Below are 13,711 nucleotides of genomic sequence, written 5' to 3' on the forward strand. Positions count from 1 at the left end.
TCTCTGTTGTTTCCCATCAGAATACCTATCAGCTGTCTCTGCCTTCACTCTGGGATTCATAGAATCATACAATGATTAAGGCTGGAAAAGACCTCTTCAAGGTCTTTTCCACCGATATCAACCACTAATCTATGTCTCTAAAATTCTTGTCTGTTAGGTAGAGAATATGGCAGGCTGAGATGCTTATGTGCTCTAGTTACACTCTTCAAGGCCAGCTACAGATTCCCTAAGAAAAATACTAAGAATAATCTGTCCTTACTCTTTAGCTATAGATATATCAACCATTGGACTGCCTAAAGTGTGTGCATTCAGATGTTCCCTGTGTGACACCATGACTACTCTGACTCCATGCTTCCATACAGCAGTTACAGGGGCTGACAAAAATTTGAAGCATAACCTCATTACACAGTCTAAGTGTTACCTTGTTCTTCTTTTACCCAACACCAGCACTAGTTTGTAGACATATTATTATGCTTTGGCAAAACACTAGCAGCACAGACACAGGTTCTATCTGCCAACCCACACACTTTCATCCATATGGCTTATTCTAGCCACAGGGAAGAGAAACAAGCTATGCAGAGCCAGCATGGATGGATGCAGCCAAAGTATGGATGAGAAGAATTTGCCAGCCATGCAATAATCACAGCCTGACAAAAAAAAAAATATATATATATATATATATATATACACACACTCTACAGCAGTACAAGTTCATGGGGAGTTGTAGACATTTTAATCACTTTGCCACATCTGCACAAGTAACAAGTCAAATTTTCCCACGACATTTTAACAAAGGGCTCTTGCCTTTTGCCCTAGCCTTCTCAGTGAGGTGCTACCATCCCTCTGTAGATGTGTTAGCAGAGAACTGTAGAAAACAGCATGCCAATTAGGCAAAACTCCTAGAATAATGCAAAACTCTTCTAATAGAGGGCATATTCTGTCTTGGCTCTCGTATGAGCGAAAATATGGCTCATGCTGTTTCCAGTCATCCTACCCTGCCCCATGAATTACTTCCAAGACTGAGATTCCTCAGTTATATCATATGACTTACAAAATTTGGTGCTTTTACTCAGTCTTCAGCACTGGATTCCCACAAATGTCAGATCCTCCAATGGGAAGTGTGAACAGCTGAAATCTAATGGCTATGAAACCTAAGAGTTAATTTCCTAGGGATGCAAAATTATTTTCTTAACTCCTCCTTTAAAAAAAAAATAAATAAATAAATAAAATCTTTTTCTTTCTTTTTTTTAAAAAAGATTTTTTTTTAAATGATTTTTTTTTTTATAAAAGAATTGTAATATTTTATTTTAGGGATTTACATGATTTCTAAATTCTTCAGTTAACATTGATGTATTTTTCATTCCAAGTCTTCATATAACTTTGAGAACAACTCTGCTTTGATTGACTGTCCTGACCTATTCCAATTTGGATTGGTTAAAATATGCTGACCAAAATAACAAAAATAAATGAGACAGATTAATAATCTTACAGCATATATGATGAGAATACAATGTAGAGAAAAGAGTCAGCACATTGGCTAATTATAAACACTTGTACCCATTACCTCTATGGAAACTCCATGTTATGTCAGAAAACACATTTTCAACCAAGAAAATGTCATCATTACAAATTATCAAATTGCTTGAACTTTTAAAGGAAATGTTTCATTTCAAAAGGCAAAAGAGAAGTGTTTTGAAAGCATTCCCTCATCTTCTCCCACTTCTCATTTGGAAAGGATGCTAATGATGGGAGCAAAGGAAAAAAAACTTAAGATGATAAAACTGCAGGAGAGGACCTGATCCTTCAAAGTTAGTCCTTAAAATTAAAACCTCGAGCTTTGTTTAAATTTCTCATTAAAAGCATAGCAAATATATTATATTAAAATGTGTGATTCCATCCTCCCCCATACATTTAAGTGAATTTATGAGTTGTTGTTCAAGTGTTTTATAGAAAAAGAAAGGAAAAAATATATATATTTTTTTAATTTTCTTTTATCAACCAGCTATACATCCACAGAAAACACATTATCTTTAATGTAAGTAAGTATTATATTTCCCTTGTAGAATTGATATTACTGATACGTGAGGACATGATGCAGCCTGTTTTTCAGATCACCAGCTGAGTAGATCAAGAGTACCTTTTTTTTTTTTTTCATTTGGTATCCCCTGCTGCTTTCTTTCTTTCCAATTCCATGAAAATCTAATGAGTATAACGGAAATTCTTAGAAATGATCATTTCTCTGATCAGCATGGGAAGCTCCTATAGGATCTCTTAGCCTTCTAGATGAATGGCTTTGAGCCCAGTTTCAAAAACCCAAGATATTGGTGTAAGCCAAATTTTCAGAATTTTGCAGTTCAACCAGTTCAACTTCTAGGGCTTCATTAACCACTCTCCCCAAGTCAAAAACAAAAGGCATTCCTCCTTAGAAAACAAGAACAAAACAAACAAGCAAACAAATAAAAAACACCATCACCCACAACAACAACAAAAACCACTGTCTAATCATAAGTACAGTATCAGCTCCTCACAATAAATCTTTTTTAAGAGAAGATGGTTCTTGTCCTGCTTGTACAGTTTGCTTTTCCCTAGTAGATTTCAACAGAGGCTTGCAGGGAATCTTCTTCAGTGAAAGCTCAGCAAATTCAGTAGTCCAAACAGGATATACTTTCCAATTAAGGATTAGCATACTTTAACATGAGGTTGTGGATTTCAATTGGCATGATTCAAACTGAAATGTCAACCCACTTGCCATCTGGTTTATACATATCCAGTCTGGAAAGCAGCACTGAAACAGCTGAAAGACTGCTACCATGGAAACAGTACACATAAAGTAAACGTTACCTACAGATCTTTTAAATTCTTACAAAATACTGTACCAGCAACCTTACAGTTTATGTTTGCTTCTTTGGACACAGACAAGTTTTGTAAAGATTTATTCTGAGTGCAGTACATTCAGTCATCTAAGCTGTAGAAGAAAGAGATTTATTCTTCCAGGGCCTAAAATAAAAGCATTGTAACTAATGAGTTCAGAGGGAAAAACAATAGTACATTAGTCATATATTTTAATTTGTTACAGAGATTAAACAGGCCAAGAGAAGCTGTTAGACTATGTTAAAGGGGATAAGTCAACCTCCATTAAGCACCATTTCGTATGTTCCATTTTGATACAGTATAAGAACAATTTATAAGAAAGAATTGCCAGTGCAATTCAACGCAATCAAAAAAGGACTTTTTTATCTGTTACAATACGTTGTGTAGAACATAATGCATTAACATTGGCCGAATCTTGTTATTGAGTCATTTTGCTCATTTTGAATAGGACTGGCTGAAGTCCCAATGTTGACCCATTCGTAAAGCAACATCCAGTGACCAGAATGACCAATGCTTTCAAGAGGTGTTAAAAAATAAGGGATATCAAATAAATTGAGAATGGAAGGCAAGGTTTCTTGGTTGTTCAGTCAGTTATTATAACAGGTCTCAAATTTTGAGGTGACTCAACATTCATCGTTTGATGACAAAGTGTAGAGCAGAAGGGGGTGGGAAATATAAGCAAATAAATGTACATGAATAGACTGGGTTCTTCAACCTGCAATCAGAGCCTTCCAAACCACTCTTGACCCATTTACAAGCAAAATTTAGTTGTCAAAACTCCTATCCTATCTCCTATCACAGTGTTATATGTGGTTGCATATTTTCCTGTTTTGGTTTCGTTTGATTTGGTTGAGTTTGTTTTTCTATTTGATATTCCTTCCCTCTTTATTTAGGGATCCTAGGAATCTCTCGATCATATAGCACTGAGAATCACATGCAGTTAACCATACTAACACCAATACTGACAAGTCATCATTGTCAGGATGGGCTTCATGCTGAAAGATTGAATGCAAAGCAGGCAGTTCTTAGTCCCTGGCATACTACTTCCTTTCTGGCAATACAATTCTTACTTCTTTTGTGACGATTTTACTAACAGTCTGATAACAATATTTTAAGCTTACTGTTGGATAATTAAACTTCAATCTAAGCTCCACTGTTTGTAGGTTTTAGTCCTTGATAACTCAAATTCATGTCGCATTAATGCTACTTTTTGCAGATAAGCATGATCAGTGTAAGGACTGAATCAGAAATCGTCTTTGGTTCAAGATTTTTATCAGTGTATCTAAAGAGAAAAAAAAATTTAAATGTTGGGAACTCCAAAATTATAGTGAGAGTATTCCCAAACAAATAACATTATGTTTTATACTGTTGTAAAGTTAACGGTAGTAGTTCTGATGTCAAGGTAAAAAAAAAAAAAAAAAAAAAAATCTTTTCCAGTTGCTATTCTCCCTTCTGCCACAAGATAGCAGTGTTTTCCAATTCTTGCTGTTTGGAAACATTCTTCCGCAAAGCCAAGGCAATACCAATTGAGAATTGTTGGATGCTTGAAAGGGAATGGATGTGGGAAGTAATGTCAGTCATACATCCCCTGACTCCCTGTCCTCCCCGGAATTTGTTTTGGTATCTCTCATAGCAGGAGATATTCAACTGTTTATCATAGTTCATAACAGGAGAGAAGTGTTTGAAAGAGAAAGCGTTTTAGTAAGTAACTTCAGGTGCATGTTCATCATGAAAAATACTTTTCTCTTTTTTTTCTTTTTCTTTTTTTTTTTTCAGTCTTAAGTGAAGTCTTTTCATGGTCTCCTAGAAAGTTTCTATCATAACTGAGAGGTCAAATTCATCATTAAATATCCCGTGTGCCTTTCTAGTATGGGACAGGAAAGTAGGAAGGTGATCTCTCTCTTTTGTGCTGTCTTTTCTTATTTATTTTTGAAGTATAAGTTAATACTTATTAATATTTAGTTAATATCTCTTTAGGCTTAGAAGAGAACAGTTTAATATGAAAGACCTTTCATATGCCTAGAAGCATCACATACATGCTACTGTATGTGTCCACTGAGCATTTATTCTACTTCTGTCTTAGGTACCTAAACACACAACTCTTTCCTGTATTATGGTTGCACTTTAGAGAGACTGGTTACTAGCAGTAGCAGGGGTAGTCATATTGGCTAGCTTGAGGCATAGACCCTCAAGAACCAAACTGATTTTAAATAAAGACAGACAGGTCTAGAGGGAAAACTTGGAACATCTAGTTTAGATTCACATTCCAGATCAGCCTGCACAGAAGTATCTCTTAGTCTGTTACATTCACTATAATAGAGTATGGTTTTCTAACTGAGGCTAAGTACATAAGCATAACCAGAATAAACTCTTCAGCATAAAGCTTCAGTAATTGTGAATGAATTTCTAGAAATGTTATGGCTCTAGAGACATGAATTTCTAGAAATGTTATGGCTCTAGAGACCTGAATTTCAGGAGCAAGAAACCCTTATAATTGCTATATAAACTGTCCATACATAGATATCTTATAACTCTGGAACTAGAAGCCAAAAAGCCACTTCAGCAGGCCTCCTCAGTATTTCCTTTTGAGGCTGTTCCCTTTGCATAAATAATTAAACATTTTCCAGACTAGGGGCTGGAACCCAGGTGTCTTAACCTGCAGGCTAAAATGTTACACTCATCTCACACTGTCTGCTTTAATGAACATGAAAGTACTCCATGCAAAATGGAAAAGCACCAGACAGGAGAGACTCAAGGAGATTCAATCTTGATACCCTTTAGCCAGTGACTATAATACTTAGATGAGAAAGAACATTCAAATTCACTTTCTGCTTCAGCTTTAAGCAAAGACTGAAAGGATTTCTTTTCTCAGTTCATAGGCAAAAAGTACAGAAGAGATGCCTGAGCCAGTAGTGCCCTAAACATGTGAATCTGTGTCACAACATAGCAGCATGCAGATGCTCCAGCTTGGAAACAGTGCAATACAGAAAGTGGAAATGGAAATTTACACCTGTTTTCCCAAACTCTTGGAGATGCTAAATGGGCATAACCAATATGTGTGATAACTGGTCTTTAATTTTCCTTTTTTTTTTTTTTCCCTTCTTGCAATTTTCTCTAACAAAATATATTTTGGCAAATACGGCATTTGACACAAAATGAGATTCCAGTCTATTCATTTAAATAGGAAGAAGCATGCATCATGTAGTAGTATAAGTGTGCTTTGGTTAGCCACAACCACTCAAACAAGTAAATAGAAATGGTCTCATTTAAATAAAATTGTTTCAGAGAAAACCTTCACATGGTATTTAATGGTCTATAGAGCAGAATTCCCTCTTCAAAACCTATAACTTAAAATACAAAGCAATTAAGACACTGTGAAGCAAATTTATATTAGAGCTGTATATTAAACAAAATCTTACTAAATATGGTAAAAAAAAAAAAGAAAAAGCACACAGTGAAAGGATGGTTTCCACTAATTCCGTAACTGAGGTCAGGCTGAAAGAAGAAGAAAGACTTCAGATTTTCATTTGTAATGTTTATGCATTGCTAAGGAAACCATATACAACAATCTAAAAGTACATTTCCAAGAGTATGTTTATGATTTTACAAATATATGTAAATATTTTGATACTTACAAAGCACTCTAAAATTTTACTCTTTATATTTACATCAATCTAACCCAGCGGATAGTTTCAATTACAACAAAGAAATACATTCATTGTGTATCCATATACACCCCCACCCCCCAAAAAAGTAACATTTCTTAGGCCTTTTCTTTGACATTTCCATTTTAAGAGACTTTTATTGTGTATATAGAAGACTTAAAATGTTAATTGACTGTATTCTGCTGTTGGAGGAGAAAAAGACGGCACGTAGGGAGTTAATCCTTTTTTCTTTTGAGACACAAGTGACTGCATAATTAATTACACCAATGCTTTCACTTGTGCATGTGATTGGAAAAAACTGGCTCTCCCATTTCAGCAATGAAAGGCTTCCATGTTAATTTATAATGCAAACAAGCGTGTGTGGGAGTGGAAGACTGTGCGTGTGCACGCACGTGTGCAATCATTCATTCTTCTGTACTAGATTTGCTGCACATACAGTCATTAATAGACCTTTGCTATTTGTTATCCTTTATTTTAATGGGTATTCTCTGCATTAAAATATGTTCTAGGAATTAATTATTTTAATTTTACATCATCACAGGGTACAATTTTTAATTTTAGTTTAACAAAAACAAGCAAACAAAACAAAAACAAAACAAAAACAAAGAAACCCATCATCCAGAAATGTATCAAGGCTGGCATTTTTTTGCCTAACATCTTCTCTTGTGATTCCAAGCAGTCCCTAACAGAAGACAGAACCAAGTATAAGTCAGACACTGTAAATAACAGCTTAATAATATTTTGAAGTTGTAATTTCTTAAGTTAAAAGCAGAATGCTTTTTAAGCATTTGCTGTTTGGAAACAGATTCTATGAAACAAGCGTAAAATGCAGTTCCTGGGAAAGTCACAAGCACAAATTAACAAGAGACTCCAGGGAAGAAGCAAACAATAAATGTTCTTTAGGTTCCTGCCATACACTAGCTGTTCATTGTTTATGGTTATTTATTATTGCATAAATGTCAGCTTTTGGGGAAGGACTGCATCTACCACAATAGAGCTAGATCTGTCATGGGGTACCATTATCCATTCTTAATAAACAACTGCTAAGCAAACTAAGCATGAACTCCCTCTCCACAGTTATATCAATCAAACTGACAGCAGATAGGTATGAGAAATTCTGTCTCTCTGTCTACAGGGAGAGAGAACAGGTACTAATTTCCAAGTATCCCCTTACCTGATTTTTATCAGCAGCTGCAGAACATTTAAAGGTTTTCTTTGTTCCTCAAAAGTCACTAGTTGTCACTGATACCTGCAACAGACTTTCACTGACTGTGATGACAAGGCTTTACAGAGAAAGATGATACTATGTATTTCTAATTACTGGCATGCTATTTTTGCTTTATTTTGCTTTATTTTACAAGGCTGATTTCAGAGTAGGCAGGAACTTTCTCTCTTCTATCTGTTTTCTTTTAATACCCTTTTAGTGTATTCCCATAAAACACTTTAAATCACATTCATCTTCTCTTCTTTATACCTCTGGGATATTAAGCAGTTCACCCTAAAACAATTTACTTTCTCTTTTGGGATTGCATATTCTGCTATTATTCTTTCACAAAATGACTTGCCTCTGGCAAAACGCACAAACCATTCTCTCTTCCATTTCACAATGGCAGACCTTCGTATGATCCTGTTAGTGGGTGTTACACGTTGCAATCCTAACCGTCTAACTCCTTCATCTTTTGGAGACTTGAGGCTCTTCACTAAACATTGTGGTTTCACCCCTAGGTTCAGGCCCCTTAGAGCTAGCCATAGTAAGATTGTAACCGCAGTTCTATAGTGGAGAATCTGTGGCTGCATTTTGAGCTTATGGAGTTCCCAATATAGCGTATCTCCTATGGTGTATTTGCAGATCTATTCTGTGAGTCAAGCATTGCATTAATCTATGCATATATAAATATATACATTTATATATATATATACAAAAATACATATCCAAATAAATATCCATGCATACACACAATTATATGTTGGAGAGAGGCAGGTATTCCTTAAAGTAGTATTTCTTCTAAAACTCTCATATCCCAAATAATGGAACTACAGCCTGATCTTAAACCTACATTTAGGATCTGAATCTAACATACAGGACACCAGGCCTGGGGAGTCTTTGAAGCACAGTGATGAGCGTACCTATCCCAAGTCTAGACTGAAATTTAGGGTCTCAGAACTCTGTTTAGAAATAGATTTTTGTGTATCACCTTGTCTGAGAAGTATTTCTTAGACAAATTAGGCAAACATCGTATCCCTATGTGCACCAATATACTTTCAAAATAATTCCAGTGGGAAAAGTGCTAATCTTGCAGACTTTCACAAGTGTTTAATTTACTTCTGAGAGCAGTCCCACTGGAATCAATGGCAGTATTCATAGAAAAGTTAAATGCATGCAAAAAGTTCTTTACTCTGGAAAAATGGCATTCCAAAACAGTTTTAAAACCATTTTGCTTAATTCATGTTTAATCAGAGCACTGTGGTTAAAATGTTTCTGTGACCTCCCTGATAACTGCATGCATGAACAAGTCCTCTATTTTGTAACTTTTGCTGTGTAATCCTCTTCTACTGCAAGATTGGGAAGTGTTCTGCAAGCATGTGGTCCCGCTGATCAAAACACTTTACCTGAATTAGTTGTGCTATTCTGCTGTAATCCATTATATAGCCATAGCTCAGCCCAATTTGTCTCTATCAATACTAAAAGCCCAAAGAGATCTAGAGAAATGTTATGCATTTGAGCAAGCATATCACGGGAGCCTCTTCCTAGAGGAAAAGGTGATATTCACAAGCAAATCTATAATAGTTAATGCCACTGAAAATATTTCTTCCTTCTTCTTTCTGAGAAAACAATGCAGAGAAAAATAATGGCTTTTCAAATATGTTTATTTCCTCAAGAAGTATTTTACAGCTCTCCCCATTATCAACAAATGCAGAACTATTTTTGTCAGCCTGAGTTTACTGAGAGTTTAGACTTATATCAATAACACTGTGAGTCACAAATTTAAAATAATGTTCTTTTTCCTTCTTATTCATTGAAAAGTATGTTTCCAGAAAGCTTTCTTTTAAGTCTAGTGACAGAAGTAAAAAACAGTCTAGTAGACGTTTCCTTGCACTTTTAAGAGAAGAATTTTTGGGGAGCTATGGGAGTTGTCTACAGCACAGTGCTCAGACTCCTGCCACAGTTTGGATGCGGCATGCCAAGGTTCAGCTAGCACAGATCCCACTCCTTCTCTGGTCTCAGGAAGCCCGGGAAAATGTTCTGCCGGCAAAAGGAGCTGCACTGGCAGGACAACCTGTTCCTGGCTGCCGCTTCTCCAAGGTGCTCTGCACACCAGGCAGGGGCAGCCAGGAAATGCAGTTTGTCAGGCTGTACATGTATTGATCTGGTGATTCAAAAATCAGCTGTCAGTCAGATGCCACAGGGACGAGTTATAGTGCTGAGAGGAAGAACTTCCTCTACCACAGGAATAAAATTTGGGGAGATATTAGTTTTCAGTGCTGCTTCCCGCAGGGTAGCTTAGTCATCTTCCACTAGTTTTAATCAGGGTGTCTCAGCAGCAGCAGCAGCCTCTTCAGCTGAAGGTGCACCACTTTGTGTATGGATGATTACCAAGACAGAAGTCTAGTACTAGAAGCAGAAAGTCTCAGCAATATTGTCTCTGCTCTGGGACACATAACAAAACAATATAAAAAGAAGATGTCCAGAGATTATAGGCACAAGTGCTGACCCAATAAATACTTTGCAAGAAAAAGAAATGGATTAAATTCATTAGATATCATTACAATTAATTGTCTTAATTTGCATTAAGTCTTAAAAAGGCAAAATACCTTTTGAAAAGTTTGTCTCAGTTTTGCAGTGCATTTGTCCCATTATGCCGTTCCCCACTTATTATCTTCTCCCAATTATTCCAATGATATTAAGGTGGTGTAGAAGTTGTATTTAAAGTGCAAAAATCTTAACTACATATCTTTCTCCTCTCTCTGCTATGAATGGTTTTTAAAAATCAAATAACAGTTCTGTTTTAGTTGTTCTATATTTCTCTTGCAGTTTATACTGAAAAAGGATAGAATACAAAATAAATGAATAAAAATTCTCAAGATTACAAAGATCTTTGCTTCATTAATATTCTGAATTTCTCTTTCCACAGCTGCAACCAGAATTTTTAATCCCAGAGAGCTATTTCAGTACAAAGTGCAGTAATTAGCTCATAAATGATCAGAAACAGATCTGTGCCCAGTATTTTAGCCTTTAAAATAGTGGGGAAGAAGTGAGGTTTTAAATACTATTTTTGCAAGCCTGCTGAGGAAAGATTTTTTGCTTATTTTTAAGGGCAAATTTCCCTTACTGTGTGGTTTGTCTGTTTATGTTATTTTTAAAGTCCAGGGGAATGGTATAGCGTGAAATAATCCCTACCAGGAATGCAATTCCACTAAAATGTATATTTCACTTAGAGCTGTTTACTATCTTTTAGTTTCCATGAATTGAAACCAGGCACTTAACCCAGCCCTGCCATAATTCAAATTAAAAATAATTTAAACCAACCTCTCTGTATACTGAAAAATACTTCAAATGAGACTCACACACAAAGTATGTTAAAAGAAAAATAAAGCTACAGCATTGTGCAAACAATTAGACATTCCAGAATTACATTCATCTGAAAAACTCATTTCACCTCCCTTTTGGATAGGCATTAAAATAGATTTTTAATTACTTGATCACATATTGTTCCTCCTTATTCCCGACACCTTACCCAATACATTATGCTCTGGAGATCAGAAGAGTGCACCGCTGTGTCTTTTCCCCAAACTGTTCCAGCCTCTGGTCCCACCCCGGCAGCTAATTGATTCTCTCACTTACTCTCATTATAGACTCTGCTTCCAGTCCCACTAAACCGCTTGTCCTCGTTTCTTTCTTCTATCAGTTCTTTTGTATCAAGCAGAGAAAAATCAAGCAGCTACTTCAAACCGCATGACAGCAGAATAAGACAGAAAGTTCCTAAATCCAGCATGTGGCCTCAGCTGACCGTGCAGGATCATAGGTTGATCCAATTTTGCAGTTTGACCAGGTTGCCCAGGGCAGTGTCCAGACAAATTTTGGTTGTGCCGAAAGACGGAGATTTCACAACCACGCTAGGTATCTTCCTCCAGTGTCTGACCTAGCTCAACATGACAGTTTTTTTCCTCATATCTAATTAGAACTTTCCATGGTGTAAATAATTTCCATTGTGCCTCATTCTTTTCCATTTGCTGAAGTGGTCCCTAATTTGATTTTCCTCTAGCATGGGTAGTACTTCACTCTCCTGGAGTATGTCACTAACCATAAGGATATGGGAGGCCTGAAAGTCAATGCAAGAAAGCATAGAATACTTCAGCTTTTTTCCATGTCCTTTGTCACAAGGGGTCCCGTTTTCCTTGGTCTTCCATTTGTTGCTGTGGTGCCTATAGTAGCCTGTCTTATTGCTCTCCACATCCCTCACCAATTTCAACTCCAGCTGAGTTTGACTTTCACAGTTTCATCCCTCTGTGTCCAAGAAATATATTCCTTCTTTTTTTTTTTTTTTTCCTTCGTCTACTGCCTTTTCCATCTTCCTTTCTGAATTTGAGTTTAATCAGGAGTCTCCTGATGGAGACTCTATCCCATCCAGGGTAGGATGACACTTACTTTCTGCACACTGCGGAAGGTTTTCCTTGAAGATCAGCCATTCATCGTGGAACCCAGCAGTTATCTGACCCCTGCTCCCCCCTAGGCAAAGAGAACATATCTTCTAGTTTCCAGAACAAGACAAAGTCTGCTTTCTTACAGCCCAGGGTCATTATTAAGCTGACCACCTTCCTCACTTCCTTTAAACTCCACCATCTCATGGCTGTGGCTGGCTGGACTGCTGTCAGTCATCACATCCCTGATCGGTTCTTCTGACTGATGATTAGCGGGTCTAGCAGAGTGCCTCCCCTATTCAGTTTGTCAAGCAATTCCATCAAACATTGTCCTCTATGCACACCAAGAAATTTCTGGATGGCTTACACCTGACAGTTTTACTTTCCTAATAGGCATCAGGGTTACTGAAGTGTCTTACAAAAACTATAGCTTTTTCCAGTCATTTAAGCAAAGTTTCATCCACTTGCTCTTCACTTGATATCTGGAGATAATGATATCTGTTGTAATATCATGATCTCTGCTGTGGTCCTGACACATAAACTCTTGACTGGCCTTTCCATAGAAAAGTTCTATGCATTCAGACACCTTCTTTACATAATTTGTAAACCTCCATCCATTAAGCAAGGGTGAATGGAGAGATTGAAGGGAGAGACGTGGGGAACCACATCTTCCTAAAGGGTCTGTGCTTCCACTGCTGTGTTCCAGTGAGCTATCTTACCATCTGTGTCATCCCAGTGAGGACTCAGCTCTGCGCATCAGCATCTAATTCCTTCTGCTTGATTCCCATGCAGTATCTCTACAACATCCCAGCTTTGTCTCTACAACATGTTACATCTAGGACCCAGGCAAGCAGCAGATCTTCCAAGGCAGCAAATCCTGGACGCTTCAATCCCCTGTGGAAGGATGTGTCTGGTCATCATCACCTATTAATTCCTCTGAATAGAAGTGGTTCTGAACCACAGCTTGGGCTCACATGCCTCCAGTGACAAAGCGAGCTGGTCAATGATTGAAGGTGATCCAGGAGCTACAAGTGCATGAAAGGCAGACAAGGGCAGAGACAGAGTGTACAGTCCCACAGGACACAAACAACAAAACCAGAGAATGTCTACTCATGACAAACAGATTCAACCCACAGTCCAATAAAGTTTACAGCAATAAAGACAAATCCAAGGTTGATCCAGGAAGTCAAAGCAGAATCAGAAAAGTCCAAGACTGGACAAAAAATGTAGCTCATGTAAGGACTAAGGGCAAAGGCTTGAGCTTAATGGCATATGTTGGATAAATGGGCAGGGTACACATGAAGCTGGTCGGGTCAATTTTATCCTGTTGTTGTACTCTGAGTCCTGACACAAGAGTGACTTTAGTTGTAAAAATCCCCAATATCCTATGAATTTCATGCCAATGGAAAAGTTTTGAAATGTAGCTCTGGAGACAGGAATCCTCTGCACACAAACAAAAGAAAAAAGCCCAAAATGTAGCAGTCCCTGCTGCCAGAACAATGTCAAAGTCCTGGCTTTGGGTGGCGGGTCTGATT

The sequence above is a fragment of the Cygnus atratus genome, chromosome 4, assembly GCF_013377495.2.
Source record: "Cygnus atratus isolate AKBS03 ecotype Queensland, Australia chromosome 4, CAtr_DNAZoo_HiC_assembly, whole genome shotgun sequence".
Classification (NCBI taxonomy): Eukaryota; Metazoa; Chordata; class Aves; order Anseriformes; family Anatidae; genus Cygnus; species Cygnus atratus.